General features: G+C 43.5%; 2 non-coding genes and 2 pseudogenes across 2 annotated transcripts; all 4 read right to left on the bottom strand.

Moving 5' to 3' along the window:
• Window positions 1-725: 725 nt before the first annotated feature.
• Window positions 726-925, bottom strand: LOC130351816 (U2 spliceosomal RNA). Its single transcript, XR_008888362.1, has one exon. It is a non-coding gene; the product is annotated as a U2 spliceosomal RNA (small nuclear RNA).
• Window positions 926-8,116: 7,191 nt separating this feature from the next.
• LOC130351819 (U2 spliceosomal RNA) lies at window positions 8,117-8,336 on the bottom strand (annotated as a pseudogene).
• Window positions 8,337-8,995: 659 nt separating this feature from the next.
• On the bottom strand, window positions 8,996-9,155 carry LOC130351823 (U2 spliceosomal RNA; annotated as a pseudogene).
• A 2,097-nt stretch (window positions 9,156-11,252) lies between these two features.
• Window positions 11,253-11,445, bottom strand: LOC130351821 (U2 spliceosomal RNA). The gene has a single exon (XR_008888367.1). It is a non-coding gene; the product is annotated as a U2 spliceosomal RNA (small nuclear RNA).
• Between the last annotated feature and the right edge of the window lie 5,563 nt (window positions 11,446-17,008).

Raw genomic sequence — 17,008 nt, 5'->3', positions numbered from 1 at the left:
AAGTCTGTGCACAGAATTTAGCAAGGGCCTCGCACCTTCTGATGCATCAGGTAGGTGCACAATAGCATAGCCTAACCCTCTGTACTTTGGTCTATATTGATGCGGGACATAGACAGCCAGCTGATGACCAATCCATTAGTGCAATGGATGGCTGGAAGCATTTGTCTTTGCCTTTGCAATACCACAGAAGCAATGCATGGTCAATGTACAGCAATGACACACCTGTGTGAACAGCCAGGAGACCCCCCCCCCCCCCCCCCCCATGTTATGTTACATAGTTACATAGTTAGTACGGTCGAAAAAAGACATATGTCCATCACGTTCAACCAGGGAATTAAGGGGTAGGGGTGTGGCGCGATATTGGGGAAGGGATGAGATTTTATATTTCTTCATAAGCATTAATCTTATTTTGTCAATTAGGAACATTCAGCACCCACCCGCTATCAAGGCAGCTGCCTATCATGTCATGCCCTACCTGCACAGGTGTGCTGGCTACTCAAATGATCCAATTAAGGAGGCCATTTAGTCAGCAGCAGCAGAAGTCCTGTGCCTGGACGCTCCAACAGGGGCCAGACACAAGCAGAAGCAGAAGCAGCAGAAGCAGCAGCAGCACCACCTTTTGTTTTTTGGCTGCAGCAGCAGCAAGGCCCACAGGGCTGGCTAGCTGGCTAGCCAGCAAGCAGGTAGCAATGAAAGTAGGAATCTTTCTTTTTAACCCTGTAAGGGGGTGGTGCACTGTACCCGAAGATACTGCCATATCGGGTCAATGCATAGGGCGACGGAAGCAAGCTTCGAAATCGGCCCCCGTTCTCAAAAATCCATTTAATATATGGTCCCCAGATAGGGGACGTATCAGATATTAAACTGATAAGAACAGATTTTTTTTTTTTTTTTTTTTCCTCAGTTACAGACTTGTTCAAGCGATCATCAGGTCACCTACCAAAACTCATCACTTCTAAACAAAGTCTGAAAAAACATCATGCGGAAAAATATCTCAATAAGAAAACTATAAGAGAAGCACAAATTCAAAACCTTGATCAGGATACTTACAACTTTCTCCATTCCTTGTATCTCCAAATCTTTTCAGCCTCTTCCTCTCCCATTCTCTTCTTGTCAAATAGAAAAATAATAAACAACCTTCCAAAAAAAAGTCTCTTCAACTCCCTTGGAGAAATACACACATTTTTAAAAACAAGCAGGTTTCTAGAATCCCATAAAACTTCTTTAAAAACAGAAAATACAATCCAGCTTTCACGAGTGTCCTCTCTCCTGCTAAAATCCTGACCAATAAAAATCTTCTCAAAATTAAAATCAACATATCCCGTGATTGCAGAAAAAAACCTCTGTAGAAGCATAAAAAATTCTCTTGCATAAAAACAGTTCCAAAATAAGTGCACTGTATCCTCCCTGCCTCCACAACCCTCTCTTGGACATTTCTCACTCACTCTTATTCCTCGTCCATTCAGGAAAGCTCTGGTTGGGAGGCAGCCATGAAAAGTCATCCAGTTTACATCTCTCTGTCTATTCGATAATCCTCTAACATTAAAAAGATTCCAGATCTTCACAGACTGAGCAGTAGTGCAGAATGGTACTTCATATAATCTCTCATTTTTTCTTATTTCATTTTCAATTTTCTTTTTCTCAGGTTTTCCCAGGGAACTCAAACCAAATTGATCACTGAAAGACCTGAGAACCACATAGAAGGTAGGTATAACTTGCGCTATTGGTCTCCTCAGATCCTTCTCACACCAGCCCCATTTGGAAAACAACCATCCTGCCAAATACCTGCTCATGTCTGCCACCCAATTATTGCACTGAGACACTTTATAAATTAAAAGAAAGTAATGAGTCTTTAAAAACAGATTAATATCCGGGAAATTATATCCGCCTTTCTTCACGCTCTTCATCACTTCCTCCCTCTTCATCTTTTCCATCTTTGAACCCCAGAAAAAAATAAACAACTTCCTTGTCATCCTTCTGGTCCATAATTTGCCGGGTGGGAAAACCATTGCAGTATATAATAGTAGTGGCAAAATGACTGCCTTTAAAATCAGAACTTTACCTTTAAGAGACAAGTTTCTCAATTTCCAAAAAGATAATTTCTTCTCTATCTTCTCCTCCAACTTCTCATAACTTTTCCCTCCTTTTAGATTTTTTTCAAAAACAACCCCTAACACTTCAATATCTTCCTTCTCATCCACGCCATCCACCACCACTTTTCCTTGCTTTCCAAAATTACTCAATTGGCACTTCCCCCAATTGACTTTCATACCAGCAATACAACAAAAAATCTTTACATGCAAATTCACTCTGTTAAGATCAGCTTGGGAAGTGCAAGTAAAAACCACATCATCCATGTAACTTAAAACCTTCAAATTCCTTCCATTACTTCCCGGGATAAAAACACCACTCACACATTTGTCCTTCTGTACATTTTTGAGCAAGGCCTCAATGACACAAATGAATAAAATTGGGGAGAGTGGGCATCCCTGTCGTACTCCTGATAAAATATTAAAACCCGGCCCCACATGTCCATTGACTAAAATCTGACTTGTTGCCCCATAATAAAAACTTTTAATCACAAACAGTAGCTTCTCAGGAATACCCATATGCTTTAAAACCATAAACATAAAATCATGAGCAACTCTGTCATAAGCTTTTTCAAAATCAATGGATTCCACAAAAAGTGCATTCTTATTAAAATTACTATAATAAATAGAGTCTCTTAAAACTAATAAATTATCAGTTATTCTCCTATTTGGCACTGCACAAACTTGGTATTCTCCAACAAGGTGCTCAACTATGTCACTCATCCTGTTCGCCACAATCTTTGCAATGATCTTATAATCTGTATTCAATAATGTGATCGGCCTCCAGTTTTTCAAATCTCTTTCATCACCTTTCTTATGTATCAAGGTAATAACTCCTTTCTTCATAGACTCCGCTAAAATACCTGAGTTAAAAACATATTGCACCACCCGTGTAAAATCTTGCTTTAAAATATGCCAAAAAACTGAATAAAACTCAAAGGGGAGGCCATCACAGCCCGGTGTCTTCCCTTTCGCTGTCATGTCCAGAGCCTGCTTGATCTCCCCTTCACAAACTTCCTCAATTAAAAATGCACTTTTTCCTTCAGGGACATTATTCTCTAAAATATTACAATAATTATTCATCTCCGTCTCACTGGCTCTGCTCTTATTACTAAAATGTGTTTCATAAAATCTGCCAATCTCCTTCACCATCTCATCACCAACAACTTCCCCTGTAGGAGTTAAAACAGACTTAAAAACACCCCTAGCATTAAAACATTTTTTAAAGAAATATCTTGTACATTGTTCATTTTCCTCCAAATGTTGAACTTTGGATTTAAAAACAATATTTCTACCTCTTTCCAACAACCTGTTCTTCATCTCAATTTTCACCTTCTCAATTTCCTCCTCCACCTCCACACCAACATGTTTAAACTTAAAGAGAGTTTCTAAACGTGAGATAAGCCTTTCATAACCCCTCCTCTTTTCTTGTGCCCTCCTTATGCAAATGAACTTAAAATACTTAGCAAACTCACTTTTTGCCCAATCCCACCAAGCTAAAACATTACTAAAAACAGATTGTTTAGAAGTACAAGATAAAAAAAAATCTTTAAAACCGGCCATTACTTCTTCATCTTCTAATAGACTTACATTTAATTTCCAGAGCCCTCTACCAAAATGAAAGGACTCTGCAATACTTATTTCTGCCGACACCATCTTATGATCTGAGAAAGTTGACATCATTTGATTGCACCGGACCACCTTAATCCCCTCAGAGACAAGAATGTAATCAATCCGGGATTTACAGCGGCCACTATCTGATATATAGGTGTATCTTTCATCAGTGCTAACCATCAGTCCCACATCAGAATAATGTAAGTCTTGAATAATTTGGTTTAAAACATTTGAAGTAATATCAGTTCTAACCTTAGCAGAGCTCTCACGATCATTGACGGATCTAATGCAGTTAAAATCACCAACAATAATAGTACCATCACGACCAGGAATAAAAAGTTTAAGAGACTCTAAAAATAACACACGTGCCTGTTTTTCTGCTGGCGCATATACATTAAAAACTCTCATTCTCTGGCCTAAAAACTCAAAATTTAAAACCATACAACGACCTGGTACTAAAACTTGGCAATTTAAAACTTTAATGTCCCTGTTACACAATAAAATCCCCACACCTTCATTTTTATTCTCTGTGCATGTAGACCAAAAAGACTGCCCTCTCTTCCATTCATCTACACAAGGTGCAGACTTAATTGCACACTCCTGTAAACAAAATATATCTCCCTTCACATTCTCCAAAAAATCAAAAACTGCTGCTCTTCTGATGGTTGTTCCTATACTCCGAACATTAAGAGTAGCCACAACCAATGCCATTAAAAAGGAAAGAAGGCAATCCATTTTCTTAACATCCATTTTAACTAGAAGTTAGTATTCTGACCTTCAACCTTCCTTAGCAGCATCCCATAGCAATCAGGCGACCCCACTTGAGAGTCCCTGTCCATCATTTCCTCACCTCCATACACAGGATCCGTCTGATCCCCTGACCAACTCCCTTTCTTACACCTTTTACTTTTACCTTGAAAGCCTCCATTTGCATCTTCATCTTCATCTTCCCCCTCCTCCTCCTCCTTCTCCTCCTCTTCAGATGTTACATTCTCCTCCCCACTAATCACCCTCTGCCCAGGTGTTAGGGATCTCCCACTCTCATTCTCCTGAAACTCCATCCCCTCCTCTTCCCCCACCACTGGGTTTGGGCATTCAAAATCCTCAATTGTTTCTTCACATGGGGGAACCTCCCTACACACAGTCTCCACACTCTCCACCACTTTCTCTTTTTTCCCTTTACGTGCTTTCTTCTTACTGACCTCAGTAAACTCTTCACCAACACCAGTCTCCTCACAATGCACACCAGTGGAGTCACCCTCCTCCCCTTTTCCAGATTTTTCCTGAGTATTCATGTGCTGCACTGTCACACCTGCTGCACTCCCTTTTACAGAGTTCTCGTCAATCACCTGAGTCACCTCAGCATTCACACCAAAAACACGTGGAAATGGCCTTTCTCCTCTTTCCTCTCTTCTATTTCCTGCTGCGTCAGCATAGCTCATTTTCTTTCTATACCATAAACTGCATCCTCTAGCCAAATGCTCCTCACTACCACAGATATCACACGTTTTCTTCTCAGTACATTCACCCGAGTTGTGACCTGATTTCCCACAATTCCTGCAGCATACTCCTTGCTCAGGGCAAGACTCCTGTACATGTCCATAAGCGTGACAACGTCTACAGTACTGCAACTGTCCTTCATAAAAACAAAAACCTCTTTCTCCTCCAATAGAAAATACCTGTGGTATACTCTTCCTTCCCTCTTCCATTCCTTCGTCCTTTTTAAATTTTACAACAAATTTCCTTTTACAATTAAAGTACCCATGTCTGTTCTTGAGTCTTCCAAGAAATTTAACTTCATCACAATATCGGTACAAAAAATTGGTCACCATCTCATCCGAAACCTTCGGGTTGTACATATGGACTATAACAACCTTAGACATATTCATGAATAATGGTTCCACTTTCACCTTACTCATTATAGCTGGCTCATTCCTCCTCTTCATCACTTCTAAGTCCATGTAGACCCTCTGGCAAACCTCAGAATCATAAAAGGTTATATCGTAAATCCCTTGCCTAGGGAAATCTTGCATAGCGATTACATGCCATACCTGAAGGTACTGGAGCTTGCGAAGAATCTCCAGCACAACTTGATCCAATCCAATCGTCCCCCGGTGTTCGCCAGGAACGTAAATCCGCATCGTATCCTCGAGTCCTCGAGTCCTCTCTCCGCTCATTTTTGCAGGTTAAGATACCCACTATCGCAACCCAGTAACAATCCAGGGCCCCCCGCAAAAGAGGGCCCCGATCACCACCCCTTCCGACTCCTACCCTGCCCGGTAAACCGCACAGGATCGAAGCCAAAAGGCCGAGAAGCGATAACCGTGAAAGGGGCGGGCCCAACAAGGTCCCCTTCATGGGCACTATCACTGCTTGCTGTCAGGGAGGCTGCCAGACAATTTTCCATGCACACTCTGGGCTGGGGGGCAGTCAACCACCAGTACACACAGCAGAACCTAAACCCATACCATTATTGCTAAGCAGCAAGACAGGGGCCCATTGCACTCCCACGGGGCCTTTTTAAATGCAATCCATAACCCGGATTTGCCAGGAACCCTTCTTACTCCTCCTACTTGCATGTGACACTGGGCTTAGGATCTGCATAGGAAACACACACACAAGCACACACCTACCTTTGTTGCCTGCAGATGCCTCCTTGGCTGTCCCCAAACGGTATCAAACCAACACCCACGGGAAGCTGTAAGCATAGAGGACATGCCTGCACCCCATTGGACTTACCTGTGTGGGTTAAATCCGGGTTATTTGACAACCTATGGCGGTGATGGTTCTGCTCAGGCAGAGCAGTGCTGATGCTCCTCATAAAGCTGTCGCTGCTGTGAAGGTTCTAGGTGACATCACAAATCCCTATGGTTACATACACAACAAAGCTGGGTTGTTGTTGTTTACACTCTGCAAGGCCTGTGGAAGTGAGTGACATCATAGCACTGTAGTTCTGAGGGTTCAAGATGGATGCAACAATCTCCTGTTGCTTCTATGAAGGCCGTAATAGACGACATCACCAAACAGCTCCATAGTCACATACACAGCAAAGGAGAGATGTTGTTTACACCTAGTGATGTCAGTGGTATTGAGTGACATCACAGCACAGTGCTAAGGCTCCTGGGGCTGGACACAGCAGCGGCTGCAATATCTCAACGGAGAATACGTTTATATCTATGTGTGTGTGTGCGCATATATATATATATATATATATATATATATATATATATATATATTTCTCCGCCGAAATCACTTTTAAACCCATTTCCACCTTTTTTTCCCTTCTCTTCCTCTTACTTTTTTTTCACGTTTTTTTACGTTTTTCTCCTTTTCGCCTCTTTTCTGGGCGTATTATTCTTCTTTTTCTTCTTTTTTTTCGTCTAATGCATACCCCATCAGTGCAGCAATGCTTATTCAATACCGCCAGCAGATGGAGACACTGGGGGATAATTTTCTAAGGATTTATACTGATTTTTCCTGTCTGAATTTGTCGCACAGAAAGTTGCAGGCCAAATATGTGTGACATTTCTGCGACTTTAGCTTCTAGAGCATTTTTACAACATTATACATAGGTGCTGAATACATAAAAAGCGACTGTTCAGCGACAGACAAGTCGCATCGGCTGAAAGTAGGCCAGAATGTCAGTCCATGTTGGAGCAGGTTTAGATACAGTCTAAAGCATAGATCTCAAAGTCTGTGCACAGAATTTAGCAAGGGCCTCGCACCTTCTGATGCATCAGGTAGGTGCACAATAGCATAGCCTAACCCTCTGTACTTTGGTCTATATTGATGCGGGACATAGACAGCCAGCTGATGACCAATCCATTAGTGCAATGGATGGCTGGAAGCATTTGTCTTTGCCTTTGCAATACCACAGAAGCAATGCATGGTCAATGTACAGCAATGACACACCTGTGTGAACAGCCAGGAGACCCCCCCCCCCCCCCCCATGTTATGTTACATAGTTACATAGTTAGTACGGTCGAAAAAAGACATATGTCCATCACGTTCAACCAGGGAATTAAGGGGTAGGGGTGTGGCGCGATATTGGGGAAGGGATGAGATTTTATATTTCTTCATAAGCATTAATCTTATTTTGTCAATTAGGAACATTCAGCACCCACCCGCTATCAAGGCAGCTGCCTATCATGTCATGCCCTACCTGCACAGGTGTGCTGGCTACTCAAATGATCCAATTAAGGAGGCCATTTAGTCAGCAGCAGCAGAAGTCCTGTGCCTGGACGCTCCAACAGGGGCCAGACACAAGCAGAAGCAGAAGCAGCAGAAGCAGCAGCAGCACCACCTTTTGTTTTTTGGCTGCAGCAGCAGCAAGGCCCACAGGGCTGGCTAGCTGGCTAGCCAGCAAGCAGGTAGCAATGAAAGTAGGAATCTTTCTTTTTAACCCTGTAAGGGGGTGGTGCACTGTACCCGAAGATACTGCCATATCGGGTCAATGCATAGGGCGACGGAAGCAAGCTTCGAAATCGGCCCCCGTTCTCAAAAATCCATTTAATATATGGTCCCCAGATAGGGGACGTATCAGATATTAAACTGATAAGAACAGATTTTTTTTTTTTTTTTTTTTTAAGCCGAGGAACGTGCTTTCGATTCACCCAAAGTGCAAGAAAAAGTGCAAACGTGTTACACTAAAAAAAAAACGTGCACAAAGGATGCGGTCTATCGCAAGCCCTTCTCCGATAGGAGAGAGGCCCCCCAACAAACCTTACCCTTCGCCTCCGGACCAAAAGGTACCTGCGAGGTTCCAGGTTCGATGTCCCTTTTCGCCGAAGCTACTAGGGGACCACAAATGCTCCCGGCATCCCCCTTGGCGTTAGCCAAGGTATCTGCCCGCAGAGCCGATTACGGTAGGTACCCTGCCAAAGCAGGAGTACCCGGGGTGTTTGCAGGGAGGTGCGGAACCTAATGGCCACACACACCTCCCCTAGACCGCCAGGAGGGACACCCAGAAGGGCTACCGCATCCTGACAAATCCTGTGAACACACAACACGCAAAAAGTGACACAGTGAGACAAAAAAAGAAATAAATAAGTGAATGTGTGCAGATATACTGCCCGGACATCCGGCCGGATCTATAAAAATTTCTCTGATCCTAGCCAGAAGGCCGGGAATCAAGAGGTGAGTGCCACAAGGTGAAGAGATTATGGTGCCCGTGCTTCAACTCAGTGAGTCTATTCTCCCAGTGAGTTTCGGCACCTCGGGGTCACCACTCCCCGAGGCACAAAAGTACCTCGGCTCTAGACCCTCTCAGCCTCATGGCGAGACCCGGAGGGAACAGGTCACATCGGGGCAGCCGTCGAGCTGATTCCTCAGAACCAGCCCCGGAAAGCCCTGGTACACCTGCATCCTCCATGCAGCACCCATCCCCACCAGCATGAAAACTGATAAGAACAGATACTACACTTGATCTTAGCCAAAAGGCCGAGAAGCGATAACCGTGAAAGGGGCGGGCCCAACAAGGTCCCCTTCATGGGCACTATCACTGCTTGCTGTCAGGGAGGCTGCCAGACAATTTTCCATGCACACTCTGGGCTGGGGGGCAGTCAACCACCAGTACACACAGCAGAACCTAAACCCATACCATTATTGCTAAGCAGCAAGACAGGGGCCCATTGCACTCCCACGGGGCCTTTTTAAATGCAATCCATAACCCGGATTTGCCAGGAACCCTTCTTACTCCTCCTACTTGCATGTGACACTGGGCTTAGGATCTGCATAGGAAACACACACACAAGCACACACCTACCTTTGTTGCCTGCAGATGCCTCCTTGGCTGTCCCCAAACGGTATCAAACCAACACCCACGGGAAGCTGTAAGCATAGAGGACATGCCTGCACCCCATTGGACTTACCTGTGTGGGTTAAATCCGGGTTATTTGACAACCTATGGCGGTGATGGTTCTGCTCAGGCAGAGCAGTGCTGATGCTCCTCATAAAGCTGTCGCTGCTGTGAAGGTTCTAGGTGACATCACAAATCCCTATGGTTACATACACAACAAAGCTGGGTTGTTGTTGTTTACACTCTGCAAGGCCTGTGGAAGTGAGTGACATCATAGCACTGTAGTTCTGAGGGTTCAAGATGGATGCAACAATCTCCTGTTGCTTCTATGAAGGCCGTAATAGACGACATCACCAAACAGCTCCATAGTCACATACACAGCAAAGGAGAGATGTTGTTTACACCTAGTGATGTCAGTGGTATTGAGTGACATCACAGCACAGTGCTAAGGCTCCTGGGCCTGGACACAGCAGCGGCTGCAATATCTCAACGGAGAATACGTTTATATCTATGTGTGTGTGTGCGCATATATATATATATATATATATATATATATATATATATGTATATATATATATATATATTTCTCCGCCGAAATCACTTTTAAACCCATTTCCACCTTTTTTTCCCTTCTCTTCCTCTTACTTTTTTTTCACGTTTTTTTACGTTTTTCTCCTTTTCGCCTCTTTTCTGGGCGTATTATTCTTCTTTTTCTTCTTTTTTTTCGTCTAATGCATACCCCATCAGTGCAGCAATGCTTATTCAATACCGCCAGCAGATGGAGACACTGGGGGATAATTTTCTAAGGATTTATACTGATTTTTCCTGTCTGAATTTGTCGCACAGAAAGTTGCAGGCCAAATATGTGTGACATTTCTGCGACTTTAGCTTCTAGAGCATTTTTACAACATTATACATAGGTGCTGAATACATAAAAAGCGACTGTTCAGCGACAGACAAGTCGCATCGGCTGAAAGTAGGCCAGAATGTCAGTCCATGTTGGAGCAGGTTTAGATACAGTCTAAAGCATAGATCTCAAAGTCTGTGCACAGAATTTAGCAAGGGCCTCGCACCTTCTGATGCATCAGGTAGGTGCACAATAGCATAGCCTAACCCTCTGTACTTTGGTCTATATTGATGCGGGACATAGACAGCCAGCTGATGACCAATCCATTAGTGCAATGGATGGCTGGAAGCATTTGTCTTTGCCTTTGCAATACCACAGAAGCAATGCATGGTCAATGTACAGCAATGACACACCTGTGTGAACAGCCAGGAGACCCCCCCCCCCCCCCCCATGTTATGTTACATAGTTACATAGTTAGTACGGTCGAAAAAAGACATATGTCCATCACGTTCAACCAGGGAATTAAGGGGTAGGGGTGTGGCGCGATATTGGGGAAGGGATGAGATTTTATATTTCTTCATAAGCATTAATCTTATTTTGTCAATTAGGAACATTCAGCACCCACCCGCTATCAAGGCAGCTGCCTATCATGTCATGCCCTACCTGCACAGGTGTGCTGGCTACTCAAATGATCCAATTAAGGAGGCCATTTAGTCAGCAGCAGCAGAAGTCCTGTGCCTGGACGCTCCAACAGGGGCCAGACACAAGCAGAAGCAGAAGCAGCAGAAGCACCACCTTTTGTTTTTTGGCTGCAGCAGCAGCAAGGCCCACAGGGCTGGCTAGCTGGCTAGCCAGCAAGCAGGTAGCAATGAAAGTAGGAATCTTTCTTTTTAACCCTGTAAGGGGGTGGTGCACTGTACCCGAAGATACTGCCATATCGGGTCAATGCATAGGGCGACGGAAGCAAGCTTCGAAATCGGCCCCCGTTCTCAAAAATCCATTTAATATATGGTCCCCAGATAGGGGACGTATCAGATATTAAACTGATAAGAACAGATTTTTTTTTTTTTTTTTTTTTTTTTTTTTTAATAAACCTTCAGGTTTAGACTAAACACCACTTAGATAACGCGTCATTTTTGACTCATGGTGAAGTCTAACTCATCATTAGGTCATTCTTTATTTGTTCAAAGCAAATTCAAAACAAATTCAAATACCATCACCATTACACCCTTACAACATGTCTCCACTTCAAAAATTTCCATATCCCCTCTGCATCTATTTCACCTAATTTCTTTTTATCATGTAAATAAACGGTGTACAACCTATCCAGAATCATTCTTAAACTTCCTTCCACAGTCACATCTTTTCTCTTAAACACATATAAATTTCTAACATCCCACAAGACTTCCTTCACAATCGCCAACAACACAAACAACACTCTTTCATTCTTTCTTCCAATCATACTAAGACCAAACATCACAACCTCATATGACAACCTATTTATCCCAGTCAACTCCTTACACAACGGACCTATCCCTCTCCATACATTCTGAGCCATGTCACAATTCCAAATCACATGCATCACACTTTCAACCCCACTACAATCTTCCCTCGGACATATTTCACTCCTTCCAATACCTCTATTCCTTTGGAACTCTCTTACTGGTAAGGCTCCATGCAAACACTGCCATCCTATCTCTCTCTGTCTATTTGATATTCCATCTGTCATTAAACTCTTCCACACCTTAGACACATCCTGGCCTCTTACCATATTAATCGGACACTCCACCTCACTTGCGGCGACATACCCAAACACATTCTTCTTACTTTCAAACAACTCCTTTCTCACACCAATCAACCTATAACTCTCCAAAAACTTTTCCACATACAAATACCAACTCGGGCACACAAAAGCATAAGGCACTCTCAAATCTCTCTCCAGCCAACCTAATTTGCATAACACACGCCCACCTAAATATCTCAACATACATGCAAAATTCTTTTCTCCTCTCATCATCCTTCTAACCGCAAACACCACATTCACCCCCAAATACACATCTAGATTTGGAAATCCCATTCCACCCTTACTACCATCCTTCATCACAACTTCTCTCCTCACTCTTTCCACTTTTGTACCCCAAAAAAACACAAACAAAATTCTTTTTAACTTCCTTAAAACCATATAACTTGGCGGAAACACTATTGCCACATACAATAAAATAGGCAATATTACACTTTTCACAACCAGCACTTTCCCAACCATAGACAAATCTCTCAACCTCCAAAGACTCAATTTTTTGGACACTCTCTTCTCTACATCATCCCAACTTTCTCTCCCATCCAATCTTTCATCCATTTTAACACCTAAAACCTGAATACCACCTTCAATATTCTTCATACCCACATCCTCACTTCCTTGCATACTACCAAAACATTTATACTCACTTTTGTCCCAATTCACCTTAAACCCAGACGCTCCACAAAACAATCCAACTAGTAACTTTGCCCTTCTCATAACAGCCACAGACTCTCCCAAAATACACACATCATCCATGTAGGCCAAAACTTTGACTTCTCTCCCACCACTCCCTGGAATTTTTAACCCTCTAACACACTTATCCCGCCGCAACATCTCTAATAATGGCTCCATAGCACATATAAAAGCCATAGGGGACAACGGACAACCCTGCCTTACACCAGAACATACTTTCACCTTCTCAGACATCCAACCATTTATCAAAACCTTACTATATACTCCATCATACAGCATCCTTACAACATTTACAAAATCACCCGGGAATCCCATTCTCACTAATACTCTAAACAAAAACCTATGTGACAGACGATCAAACGCCTTTTCAAAATCTATCGACATCACTCCAACCTCCTGTTTCCTACTCATACTATCCCATAACAAATCTCTCAACAAACACAAATTTTCATTTTTTCTTCTCCCAGGCACTCCACACACTTGTTCTTCTCCAATCACCTGCTCAACCACATCTCTCATCCTATTTGTAATTATTTTAGCAAACACCTTATAATCTACATTCAACAAAGTTATCGGCCTCCAATTCCTCACATCATTCACATCACCTTTCTTATAAATCAACACAACCACTCCACTCTTCATACTTTCCACCATTCTCTCATTCCTCCACATATACCTATACACTTCCACCAAATCATCCTTCACAACATCCCAAATCCAAGCATAAAATTCAACAGGCAACCCATCCTCTCCAGGCGTTTTATTTCTTGACATACTATCCACAGTCCTCTTCACTTCCTCCTCTCCAATCTCTCTCATCAGAGTCCCATATTCACTACCATCCACCCTCTTATCAAGCACTCTCAACACTTCATCCTGCAAGTCCTCTTCACAATCTTTTACCGCATACAACTCTTCATAAAAATTTTTAACCACTCCCAATACAGCTTTACCTTTAACCAGACAGCCATCATCATCATACACTCTTACCATATCCTCTCTCTTCCCAATAGCTTTTTTAAAGAAATATCTCGAACATTTCTCATCTTTCTCTAACTTATCAAGTTTTGCTTGATACATCAACTCTTTACCTTTCTCATTCAACCAATTTTTTAGATCACTCTTCACAACCTCAATCTGCTCACCCACACTCCAGCCATACTTCTTTAACTTATTGAGAAACACCAATCTTTTATTCAGCCATTCATACTTCTTCTTCCTCCCAGCATTCCGCTTATATCCCTCTCTTTTAAAGAAAACTTTTGTTTGACCCTTAACCCATTCCCACCAACACAATATATCAGGAAAATCATTCTTTTTCTTACACCAACCCCTATACTTATTAACATATCTATCATACACTCCTTCCACTTCCAACAATTTAACATTTAATTTCCATACACCCCTCCCACTCACACAATCTGCATCCAATACTAACTCACAACACACATACTCATGATCTGAATATCCTACTTTTTCTTGCATATAATTCTTACATAACACACCCTTAGACACAAAACACATATCAAGTCTGGAACTATGACTTCCACTATCAGAATAATATGTATCTAACAAAGGACACACTCCACACGCTTCAGCCACATCCTTTAACTTAAAGTCACACACCATACTTTTAAGAATATTCCCAGATACATCCACATTCCCCTTAATTTCACAGTTGAAATCCCCCACCCACACCAAAGGTATTTTACCCGGCAGAAACCTCTTAATTACCTCCAACAACCCCACCCGCTCCTCCCTCCTTACCGGCGCATACACATTTATCAACCTAAATTTAACCCCCTGCACCTTAACCTCCACCATGATACACCTCCCCTCCTCTATTACCACATAACTACAAACTTCAAACTTAAAGCTCTTAAAAAGCACCCCTACCCCATCATTCCTATTATGCCCAGACACCGACCAAACAGCAGGACCATAAGCCCATTCTCCCTTCCCCGGAATATCATTTAGCCCACATTCCTGCAAACAAATAATGTCCGCTTTTTTCCCTGCCAAGTCCTCCAAAATTACTGTCCTTCTGACTTTACTTCTAAAGACTCTAACGTTTATAGAACCGACTAAAAAAGACATACCACCATCTTAACAACCCTAAGGAAGAATTTGACAGAAAAGAAGAAAGTTATTTAGGTAGCTTTCCTCAGCGGTGTGGGAGAAGCTTCTCCCGCAGAGCACGCATCCATGTCGCTCTCAGATAGCGGTTGATACCGATTGTCCGTAGCCACCAGCGTCGACTCCATCTGTCCACCAGAAAGCTTCCTGGCCGTCTTCTTGGGGGGACGAAAAAGATCAAAGTCATCCTCTCTCTCTCTATGTCTCTCCTCACGGTCTTCACCCTCAGAAGAAGACCACTCTTCAATTTGCGGCGACTCCTCAGCCGGGGGACTGGGAGCATCCTCAATCTCCCCTTCTTCCACTTGCACCGCCATTTGCTCCTCCTCCACCACCACTTGCTCCTCCACCACCTTCACTTGCTCCTCTACCACCACAGGACTCTGTACCTCTCCAATAATAACGCTCTCTCTTGCAGGAACCACTGCAGCCGCAGCTGCAGCTGCCCTCCTCCTCTCCACCATTTCCTCTTCCATTCTCCTCTCCTCCTCCCTCCTCTTCAACACTGGACAGTTCTTGTACACATGGCCAGCTTCCCCACATAGGTCACAGGTCCTCGGGTGTGGACATGCACCCGCCTCATGCCCCGGTTGCTTACAGTTCCTGCATTTCTTACTGCCAGGGCAGGCCTCCTTCACATGTCCAAACAATAGACAATTTCTACAGAAAGATGGCTGTCCGTAGTAATAGAGATAACCTCTGAAACCAGCAATGGTAAAGTTCGCCGGAGGGTGCTTAACGCCTCCAATGCAATCTCCATCAAGCCGCAACTTCACAAAGAACTTATACGTGCCATTAAATACACCAATGCTGCTTGTCTGCTTAGTACCACCAGCAATAGACTCACAATAGATGCTCAAGAAGTTCTTAATCATAGAGACATCAACAAACGGATTGTACATGTGGATAAACAAAGTCTTTGTCCCCATTTCAAAAAGGGGATAAAAGGACACATCCCGCAAAACCTCACTTCCACTGTTCCGTTTTAAGCACTCATAAAAGTTCTGGCAGTCAGCATCATATAAGAAGGACACGTCATAAATACCTTGGCGCTTGTTCTCCTGGACACAAAAGAGGTCGCTCAAGGAAAATCCTGCCAGTCGCTCCACAATGGTATGGCCGATGTATTCAATGCTGTTTCTTAGACGATCCGTGGTTAGCACCTTGATGCGTACGGTCTTCTCCACTGCAGACATGTTGGATCCAGCCATCTTTCCAAATCTGTCGGTAACGAGTACCACAGTCTTGATCACCTACGCAGCTAGTCGCGGCGCAGTTCACTCGCACCCTCAGCGCCGATCGAGGCAATAAACCCCGATCTTAGCCAAAAGGCCGAGAAGCGATAACCGTGAAAGGGGCGGGCCCAACAAGGTCCCCTTCATGGGCACTATCACTGCTTGCTGTCAGGGAGGCTGCCAGACAATTTTCCATGCACACTCTGGGCTGGGGGGCAGTCAACCACCAGTACACACAGCAGAACCTAAACCCATACCATTATTGCTAAGCAGCAAGACAGGGGCCCATTGCACTCCCACGGGGCCTTTTTAAATGCAATCCATAACCCGGATTTGCCAGGAACCCTTCTTACTCCTCCTACTTGCATGTGACACTGGGCTTAGGATCTGCATAGGAAACACACACACAAGCACACACCTACCTTTGTTGCCTGCAGATGCCTCCTTGGCTGTCCCCAAACGGTATCAAACCAACACCCACGGGAAGCTGTAAGCATAGAGGACATGCCTGCACCCCATTGGACTTACCTGTGTGGGTTAAATCCGGGTTATTTGACAACCTATGGCGGTGATGGTTCTGCTCAGGCAGAGCAGTGCTGATGCTCCTCATAAAGCTGTCGCTGCTGTGAAGGTTCTAGGTGACATCACAAATCCCTTTGGTTACATACACAACAAAGCTGGGTTGTTGTTGTTTACACTCTGCAAGGCCTGTGGAAGTGAGTGACATCATAGCACTGTAGTTCTGAGGGTTCAAGATGGATGCAACAATCTCCTGTTGCTTCTATGAAGGCCGTAATA

The sequence above is a fragment of the Hyla sarda genome, unplaced genomic scaffold, assembly GCF_029499605.1.
Source record: "Hyla sarda isolate aHylSar1 unplaced genomic scaffold, aHylSar1.hap1 scaffold_998, whole genome shotgun sequence".
Lineage (NCBI taxonomy): Eukaryota > Metazoa > Chordata > Amphibia > Anura > Hylidae > Hyla > Hyla sarda.
The sequence above is the reverse complement of the archived record's forward strand: the minus strand, read 5'-3'. Positions and strand labels throughout refer to the sequence as shown.